This window comes from Zalophus californianus, chromosome 1, assembly GCF_009762305.2.
Source record: "Zalophus californianus isolate mZalCal1 chromosome 1, mZalCal1.pri.v2, whole genome shotgun sequence".
Lineage (NCBI taxonomy): Eukaryota > Metazoa > Chordata > Mammalia > Carnivora > Otariidae > Zalophus > Zalophus californianus.
In genome coordinates this window covers 112,376,230-112,385,875 of record NC_045595.1, presented here as the reverse complement: position 1 = coordinate 112,385,875, position 9,646 = coordinate 112,376,230, and positions in this window count along the sequence as shown.

Sequence of the window (9,646 nt, the reverse complement as noted above, 5' to 3'; positions counted from 1 at the left end):
TGCAAATATCTTCTCCCATTCTGTCAGTTGTCTTTTGGTTTTGTTGACTGTTTCCTTTGCTGTGCAAAAGCTTTTTATCTTGCTGAAGTCCCAATAGTTCATTTTTGCCATTGCTTCCCTTGCCTTTGGAGATGTTTCTTGGAAGAAGTTGCTGCGGCTGAGGTCAAAGAGGTTGCTGCCTGTGTTCTCCTCTAGGATTTTGATGGATTCCTGTCTCACATTTAGGTCTTTCATCCATTTATTTTTTATTTTTAAAGATTTTATTTATTTGTTTGACAGAGAGACACAGCGAGAGAGGGAACACAAGCAGGGGCAGTGGGAGAGGGAGAAGCAGGCTCCCCGCTGATCAGGGAGCCCCATGCGGAGCTCCATCCCAGGACTCTGGGATCATGACCTGAGCCGAAGGCAGACGCTTAACCAACTGAGCCACTCAGGCACCCCAAGCCATAGGTTTTAGACAAAAAGTTTACTAGGCAATATTTTTAGAATTTTGTTTCTTTTACTTCATTTTTTCTCCTTTGGACCTTTATATTCATTCTGGGCATATATTCTAGGCTCTTAAGAAACCATCTTTAAGGGCTGTTATAAGTTTCTCAGGGCTGTCATAATGGAGTACAACAAACTGGTTGAAAGTGCATACCTATATAAACTTTACAGTAGGCTTTTTGGGTATTAACCTGATTCCTTCTAACTTCTTCCTATGTTTTCTACTCTCATTCCCTCCTTTGCCCTATTAATCGATTTGTTAAAATTTCTGTTTTATCTTGCCATATTCTATGCATTTTTATAAAACACCTGATGATTTTCTGGAAAAAAAGAATTGTAGCAATAAAGAAAATAATAAAATAGCCACTGTTAATTTGATGGTAGGGTTGAGATATTGGCCTCTGTTTGAGAACAAACTCATTATGCGATGCTTTCCAACGTGATAAAATGCCAGTGTAGATCTCAGAGTGATGTCTCTAATTGCCTAGACCTTTTTACATTAGGTATCTGCATGAGTTAGAACTCCTTTGTGAAGATAAAAAGGCTGCTGCAAGAAATTGCCCCAGTGCTGTAAGAGCTGTCAGACTGGAGGGCATCTCAGATGAGATTAATGATGTCTGCCTTAATATAAGAAGATTTAGCATAACCAAGATTATGGATTCTGCAGAAACCTGTCAGCACTCATTTATTTGGAATAAATATTATTTTTAATTAAAGTCCTAAGGTAGGTTATTCCTGAACTAATGAGATCTACAGTGATTTCCTTTGGGAATTAATTTTCTTACTTAATTCTCATTTTGATGATTATGCTTCATTCAATCTTCTGCACAGCAGTCAGTTTTACAGGATACGCTGATTTCTAGCTAAGGGCGCTAAATAACCCTGTATTTGTTTTTACATGGCACTCTCATTTTCTAATTATATTTATCATTTAACCCAAACAGTCTTATAGGTTTGTCTGTCTGACTTAGCTGTATATGGTGATATGGTGAGGTGGCTTTATAGGATAACATCACTCAGAAGAGAGTAAAGCTTCATTCTAAGTGAAATGACAGGGAACACAAAATCAGAAAATTATAGCATTGCAATTTTAAACTATTTTTTATATTTATTTATTTATTTATTTTTAAAGATTTTATTTATTTATTTGACAGAGAGATAGAGAGCACAAGTAGGCAGAGTGGCAGGCAGAGGGAGAGGGAGAAGCAGGCTCTCTGCTGAGCAGGGAGCCGGACATGGGGCTCGATCCCAGGACCCTGGGATCATGACCTGAGCCGAAGGCAGCCGCTTAACCGACTGAGCCACCCAGGCGCCCCTTAAACTATTTTTTAATTGATTCTAGTTCTTTGGTAGGCACTGTGCCGAGTGTTTTATATACAACTCTAATCCATACAGACACTCTGCAAGTTAGGAATTACCGTTCTGGGTTTTGTTTTTTTTAAATCTTTCTCTTCTTTCTTTCTTGAGAGAGAGGGCTCACATGCATGCGGTGGGGGAAAGGGGCAGAGGGAAAGGGAGAAGGAGACTCTCAGGCAGACTCCACGCTGAGTGCAGAGCCCCACTGGGGCTCAATCTCACGACCCTGAGATCATGACCTGAGCTGAAACCAAGTCTGCTGCTGAATGGACTGAGCCATCCAGGCGCCCTCCCCAATCCTGTTTACTAGATGGTGGAACAGAGATTCAGGAAGTAGAGTCGATTCTGTAGACAACTCAAGCCCATACCACCATGCCATGCAGCCTCAACAGCGGCAATCAGCCAGCTTCCAGCAGACCTGCATGTAAACTTCCATGCTTACTGGTGTGTGGTTCAACCAGATTTTCAGTGACTGCATAGGGTTGGTATTCTGACTACTATTGCTGTGCAACAAACCACCCCCAAGCTTTGTGGTGCAACAAAGCCATTTTATGACACTCATAAATTCCATAGGTGAGGACTTTAGACAGGGAAATGATGATGGCTTACCTCTGGGCCTCAGCTAGGGAAACTCAGAGGTTGGAGATGTCTTCACTCACATGCTGGGTGTTGGCTGGAACCTCCAGATGGGACCGTCAGCCAGAACACCAACACATGGACTCTCCATGTTGCCTGGGTGTTCTCACAAAAGGGCAGCTCCTGGGTAGTTGGTCCTCTTCTAATGGCCACTCAGGGCTCCAAGGGTTAGGATCCTGAGAAGTGGGCATGGGCCTTTCTTGAACCAGCCTTGGAAGTTATGCTGGCCACTTCTGATGCATTCTTTTGGTTAAAAGCAAGTCACTAAGACTGACCCAGATTCAAGGAAGGGGACCTAGGCCCCCCACCTATCAATGGGAAAAGTATCAAAGAATTTGCAGACATGTTTTAAAGCCATCACAGCCTATAACAAATATTCTACTATCTACTGCTATCTCTGGCTTACATGTTGGAGTTGGGGTTCTCATCTATCTCTCTTGTTATCCCCTTCTGCTGACTCACTTGGTCCCCAGAAATATAAGCAAGGACATGCTCCTGGCAAATATACCTCTGTTACTAGTTGGGGCTTCTGCCCCTAATTTCTAGCTGATCTGCTACCTTGATACAAGCATTAGGAGACCTCTTTCAACCATTTCTTCTAACGACAGAAAGAGGCAGACTATGCCTCTCATTTACCTTAGTTTTTCTTGGATCTTCAGGAGTAAGAGAAGGCTAAAAAATTCAAATTTATTGCTTTACTCACACACAATCATGCACCCCATTAATTCAATCTTTAGCAAATTAAAATATTTGTTGACAAGCCCCTGCCGGTGAAGACAGAAACCATTGATCAAAGGTTGCTTGATAAATGTAGAATTAGAATTGAATTCAGCATTTTTCATGTGCTTACAATACAAGATGAATGAAAGGGTCTTTTTTCCCTTTCCTTTAAAGGAGACAAAGTTGAATAAAGACATGGGAACTACTTACATTTAAAAAGAGGTGGTCAGGCACCAGAGTTAAACTGATGACTTGGTGCCTCCCTGGGTCCTCACCCAAGAGATCATAGCAGGACGACATAAAGTCAAGCTGAAACATGCATGCCACATCTCTCTAAAGGTGATACATGCAGGCTCAGAGAACCACCCTTAACTGATTAGTATTGGCCTGGAATAAAGCTAAAGAACAATAGTGATTAGGAATTCTCAGGGTCTAAATGCCACTCATGTGGTGTTTGAAATTTTTACATATAAACTATTGCTGTTCCTGCTTAATATAACTTCATGAAAAGGGTGTCTAGTAGCCTTTGGAGAGCTGGGAAAGGGAACATGCCACCCAGCAGTATTCCTTGAAATTGTTTTCTGAATTAATGGAAATTTGAATGAGTAGATGGGCTATGTAGCTGGGTTCCTTCAGGATTTTGCTAGCTATATTTTTATTTTTAATTAAGTTTTCACTATAATTCCAGTATAGTTAACATACGGTGTTTTATTAGTTTTGGGTGTACAATACAGTGATTCAACAATTCAATACATTACTCAGTGCTCATCATGACAAGTGCCCTCCTTAATCCCCATCAGCTTTTTCACCCATCCCCCACCCACCTCCCCTCTGGTAACCATCAGTTTCTTCTCTAAAGTTAAGTCTGTTTCAGGATTTTACTATATTTTTAAAGGAAATATTATCTTATGATTGATTCATAATTATCAGGGTATTTTCTGCTCTGACGAGCTAAAACACTACATTTCCCAAACTTTTTTGGAACAGGAGAGCAGTCATTTGATTAAGTTGATTTGATTAAGTTTCAGTTGGGTGTGATACAAACTTCCAGGTCTTTTTTTTTTTTTTTTTTTAAAGATTTCATTTATTTATTTGACAGAGAGAGACACAGCGAGAGAGGGATCACAAGCAGGGGGAGTGGGAGAGGGAGAAGCAGGCTTCCCGCCGAGCAGGGAGCCCGATGCGGGGCTCGATCCCAGGACCCTGGGATCATGACCTGAGCCGGAGGCAGATGCTCAGCGACTGAGCCACCCAGGCGCCCCTAACTTCTTGGTTTTCTTAAAAGGCAGGGAGGACATCCTTTCTGCTGCCTGGATTGTGGACATGTGGAATGTGAGAATGCTAGCTACAGCCTCAGTCAGACTGAAGCATGTGGTAGCGGCCATCGACTGAAGATGGTGGAACAAGAGCCCCAGTCCCTGACGTATGACTCCATCATAAGTGCCTTTAAGAGAGTTGAGAGAGACATTTTTCCTCTCTAAGCCATTGTTTGTTGCTGCTATTGTTGTTATGCTATTGTTATGAAATGGCTGTACTTAATTAATCCTAACTGATACACTGCCCTTGAAGACAATTTTATCAGCTTTGGTCTCAGCAGGAAACAGATGACATAGGCAAAAGCGTTTAATGAAGGTATTAAATACAGGGGTGTGGACAGGGTTAAGGGCCCCAATCAGGGAGTAGTAGCTATAGGAAACTGTTCCGGCCCCTAGGTCTGAAGGGGCAGGAGGAAGGAGCTATTACTAGAACATGGTGAGAGATGCACCCTTGGGAAAGGGGTTAGTTAGCCTCCTAGAGCTGTGACTTTAGGAAAGCAGCTACAGGGCCCAGCAAGGGTACAGATACCCAATTCTCTCTGCTCCTTCCTCTGACTTCCTGCCAGTGCTGCCTATTGGGTGAACCCAACCAAAGGCTGGAGGACAAGGGAAACCGGGTGCTGCAGTCTATAAAAGTCAGCCTCCTGGGACACTGTGACCAATGATTTTAGGGGGAATATGGAGGGAACTGGCTGCATAAAATGCATCCTAATTATAAAGTGACTTTTTAGTTCTTAAATGATTTGAAGAAGAGAGTGATACAATCCTAATTTGCGTAAAATCATCTAATTTGAATGTTTATTTACTGTGGCTACTATACTATAAATACAAAAGGTACGTACCCTATGGCTTAGCAGTTTCACGGTTAGGAAATCTACGCAGCCATTCAAAAAGAATGAGGCACACAGATGGACAGCTTCAGAAAGTTATCCAAGGCATAATATCAGGGGAAAAAGTTAACTGCAGACCAATCTGTTTCCATGGTCTGGAAAGAGAGCCCATATGTCAGTATCTCTACAGAGATGTATTTGTTTAAACATAGGGCAGGGCTGGGAAGGACTGTTAATAATGATCACCTGGCAGGGAGGGGCAGGGCAGCAGCCTAACAAAAACTGGTTGCATATGGATGACTTGACTTTCCTGGTTTTGTTTTGTTTTTTAAATTAATGAAATAAAAACCTCAAGTCACACAAATGTTGAAGATATCACTTAAGAAAAAGGTTAATTCTCGATACAACTTCCATTATGTTATTCTTTTATCAGGCTGACGTTGCCTGTATTTATACAAGGCTAGCAAATGAGCACATTTAATAAATTCTATGGGACCATTTGCTAGCTGGCATATTTAAATTATATAAATTATAGAGAAGATATACATGAAGATTGAGTACACTTTGAAGTACTGAGAAACAGAACTAGTTTAATAAAATAGTGGCCATTCACATTTAGTATACATAGTCTGCATTTGAACTAGAATTCAGTATTTAAATCTCCCAGTGACATTTAAACATTAGATTGATTTTTTAACTCCCAAAGTAAAAACACATTTTATTTTATTATTATTATTTTTTAATGAAAGGCCATGTTTTTTTTTTTAAGATTTTATTTATTTGACAGAGAGAGAGAGAGAGACAGAGAGACAGAAAGCAAGCACAAGCAGGGGGAAACGGCAGGCAGGGGAGAAGCAGATTCCCCACTGAGCAAGGAGCCTGATGTGGGGCTCGATCCCAGAACTCTGGGATCACGACCTGAGCCAAAGGCAGCCGCTTAACCAACTGAGCCACCCGGGTGCCCCCTAAAAACACATTTTAATGCTATGCTGTCTTTGCTGGCAAAAGGACAGAAATTTTTATCATAGATTGTGAGAATTTTAAGGTAGCTTTTCAAAAAACAAGAGAAAAAGCATATTTTAGTAACTGTTCCAAAGCTCTTTAAAGTCTGTCTAAATGCCTTTTTAAAAAAAATTTTATTTTATTATGTTATGTTAATCACCATACATCATTAGTCTTTGATGTAGTGTTTCATGATTCATTGTTTGCGTGTAACACCCAGTGCTCCATTCAATACGTGCCCTCCTCAGTACCCATCACCAGGCTAACCCATCCCCCCACCTCCGTTTAAATGCCTTTCAAAGGGATTTAGAAATTAATCGAACACCATCTCTTGGGAATTACATTGCACAGTTATTATAGCAGGATGAGAATACTTAGAGATTGGAATTTCAACTTAAGGACAACAAATAAAAATGGAGTCTCTGGTATTTTCTAAGCTATGGTGAATGCTAACATATTCGTTACCCTCTTATTAATTATAAAGAAGGGAAGTTAGAAGTCTCTGAGCACCTTTTTCTGAAATTGGCCCACATGACCTCTGAAACACAAGGTAATGTGAATAGGTATTCGCCTTCAAGTGTTTCTGGTGGAACAGCTGTTCAGTAACACAGGACTTGCACTGCTCATTATGCTCTATGGCAGGTCCACAAATTTTAATGAAACATTTTAAACATGCAGAAAACTATATTTATGGGAAATGATCATTTTCAATGACTTTCCATTTTCACCTCACATACTGAGATTGCAGCGGATTCAAATACACAGCAGTTTGAAAAGAGTATTTTTTTCAAACTATTAATAGTATGAGTTTTCTTCTCCAGGCCAATTAGACGTACCATAGCAGAAAGAGAAGACAGAAAAGCTACAGTGGTGCTAAATAAATAATCCAGTTACAGGATTTGTTTAAAAAAATCTAGGAATTTTTCACAGTGGTCATTCATTCATTGTGCTGATATTTGGAAACCATTTATTTCTCAATTATTTGTTTTCAATTCCATTTTAATTTATGGCATAATTCTTGTGGAACATTCACAGGTAGACAGACTGTAGTTATGGAGTTTACGTAAGACATGGGATTTTAGCAGTTCATTTTTAAAAAGATTATGAAGGGAGTCTCCACTCTATTACATTTTTTACACTGTGAGATTTCAGCCCACATATCAAGTTACAAGATGCTAAGAGAGGGTCAGTTCAGTTCATCATTCTGTCTGAGAGCTGTAGCAGGATCATTTTGCCATTCCTTCTCAAGATCTAAAAATAAAATGGTACACTGTTGAGTTTACAGTGGCGTATTACTATACTGGTAGACTTTACTTCTTGAACACTGGCCTATGGCTTGCAAGGACAGGCATCATAGGAGCCAGCGGACCCTTAATGACCACATCCACACCATTTGAAATATTATTTAAGCAATACAAAACAATTACACTAGAAAGTCTGGTCTAGTGTAGAACTAGTAAGATCCTTGCTTAAACTCTACTGCACTGTTGTAGCCCCAAATGCAACAGAAAGGCACTATGTACTCTGTACTTACCCATGACATTTATTTAGATTTTTTTTTATTGTGGTAAAATACACATAGCAATTACCATCTTAACCATTTTTATGCCTACAGTTGAGTGTTATTGAATACATTCACAGTGTTGTGAAAACATCACCACCATCCAATCCCATTAACTCTTTTCACCTTATGAAACCGAAACTCTTTACCCATTAGACAATAACTCCCCATTTTCCCCCTCCCCCAGCCTGCGCAACTACCGTTATGCCTTCTGTCTTTGTGATTTTAACTACTCTGAGTAACTCATATAAGTGGAATAACAGTTTGTGTCTTTTTGTGATTGGGTTATTTCACTTAACATAACGTCCTCAAGGCTCATCCATGTTGTAGCGTATTGCAGAATTTCCTTCCTCCTTCTTTAGTTAACATATGGTGTTATATTAGTTTCAGGTGTACAATATAGTGATTTAGCAATTCCATACATCACCCAGTGCTCATCAAAAGTGCGCTCCTTAATCCGCATCACCTGTTTAACCCATCCCCCCCCCCCCCACCACTCTGGTAATCATCAGTTTATTCTCTACAGTTAAGAGTCTGTTTCTTGGTTTGTCTCTTTCTCTTTTTTCAATCTTTGCTCATCTGTTCTGTTTTTTAAATTCCACATATGAGTGAGATTATATGGTTTTTTTTTTTTTTTTTAAAGATTTTATTTATTTGACAGAGAGAGACACAGCGAGAGAGGGAACACAAGCAGGGGGAAGGGGAGAGGGAGAAGCAGGCTTCCCGCCGAGCAGGGAGCCCGATGCGGGGCTCGATCCCAGGACCCTGGGATCATGACCTGAGCCGGAGGCAGACGCTTAACAACTGAGCCACCCAGGCGCCCCGGTATTTGTCTTTCTCTGATTGACTTATTTCGTTTAGAATTTCCTTTCTCTTTAAGGCTGAATAATATTCCATTGTGTGTATACACATTTTACTATCCATTCATCCATCCATAGACACTCGAGTTGCTTCCATGTTTTAGCTATTGTGAATAATGCTTTTATGAACATGGGTGTGCAAGCATCTCTTTGAGACTGTACTTAAGATCCTTTTGGTATATACATAGACACCTATTTATTTTTTATACTGGCTCCAAATAGCTTAAGTAATTTAAATAACCAGACTGTTAAATAGACTGCTCATTCAACATGGGCAAATTCATTCTTCTTTCATTGGAAAATATTTATTGAGAGCTTTCTTTGTGTCAGGAATGGGCTAGATCCTGGGGGTACAATGATAGTAAAAATAACTTGGAAATACAGATGATAAGAGCATTTTCTTTGATTTAGGAAAAAAACCCCACCAGTTAAATATATTGACCAATATCCATTCCTGTAATGAAAGGTGAAGATGATTAGAGAATTCACAAAGTGTTCTGTCTTACCTTTATTTTCACTCCTGTTCTGTGGTAAAGATTCAAGTATTTTCTTGTGGAGATGATGTGCTTTTTCATTATTCCATGACGGAGTTCCAAGGAGTCAGGCTTACATTTAAAGGATGGCATTGTAAACACTTTCTAAATAATTCAAGTACTGTATCAATTGAGTAATGGTCAAGAGCTGGTTTAAAATTCCTTCTGTAGGGCTGCCTGGGTGGTACAGTTGGTTAAGCGTCCGACTCTTGGTTTTGGCTCAGGGTCGTGATCTCAGGGTCATGATCTCAGGGTCATGATCTCAGGGTCTTTGTGCTCAGAGCAAAGTTTGCTTAGGACTCTCTCTCCCTCTCCCTCTGCCACTCCCCCCTGCTCTCTAAAATAA